Source organism: Alligator sinensis, unplaced genomic scaffold (assembly GCF_000455745.1).
Source record: "Alligator sinensis unplaced genomic scaffold, ASM45574v1 scaffold907_1, whole genome shotgun sequence".
Lineage (NCBI taxonomy): Eukaryota > Metazoa > Chordata > Crocodylia > Alligatoridae > Alligator > Alligator sinensis.
In genome coordinates, this window is record NW_005841925.1 from 317,786 (window position 1) to 318,901 (window position 1,116).

The window sequence follows — 1,116 nt, forward strand, 5'->3', positions numbered from 1 at the left end:
GGAGGTTGATCTGTATGAAAGGTCACATGAGGCTTCTTCCTCGAGTGTGCAGACTGCACTATTTATAGTTCTCAAACGGCTGCTGTTAAAACCTTGGGATTTATCTGCTGTAATTTAATGGAGAATGTTATGATTGTATAACTAGATGTTAACGAATTCTTAAGAAATGGGCAGATGCTGAGTTGAGCTGGTCACTTATTTCATAGCCCTTTTCTACCCTTGAGTAATTTTTAAACTTTTTCAGATTTATTTATACCAGTCTTATGAACTCTTGACTGACTGTTTTGGTAGGTGATACTTAGTGTACACGTCTTTGTGAGGTCCCAACTGAGCCAGGATCACGTAAATACATTTCCATTTATGGGTTGTTCGAGGTAACCAATCCATCTTTTTTTTTTATTATTTTACTTGCAGGAGGGGAGGGCTAAAAATGTCCACATCTGTTTCATAATTCTGATGGTAAAAGTAGAATTCCACCTCCTCCTCCCTGAGGACTCATTTGTGTAAAATTTGAGGCTTTTGTGGAAAATACCAATTTTCTAATAATTCTGAAACAGACCTACTGTGCAAAGCACTAATTTGTGTCCATCTACACCCATTTAAACAAGAGTTTACAATTAACCTGGATAACTGAACAAATGTAATAAAACAACAAATATTTGCTGGTGTGTTCTTTGGTACAATCCGTGTCTGTGTGTTGTTTCTGATCACTGGTCATGGGAGACGGCACTTAGTATGTATTCTTGTAAAACAGGAGTGCTTTTGAAAATGCCCTTGTACAGAAGGGTAAACTGGAGTAGCAGTCCATAATGCAACAAACTAGTCCAAATAACTTTCATGGATGCGTTTATTTATTTATTTATTTTTTAAGTCCCTTCACCCGTCTTAAAATGTTTTTTTCATGTTGGAGTTAAGCTTATGAAATGGCTCTGAATTGCAAGTGTGATCTTTATAACCAGAAGGTGAAACTGCTTGGGCTTTTCACAGCAAACGTAACTTCACATTTTCATTATTCCTGGGAGGTCTTGCATTGCTGAAGATCTGTAGCCATTGCAATCTAACCTGCTTTTAGAAATCTACTCCTGAATGCTCCGATTCACCATTGTTTGAGGCTGC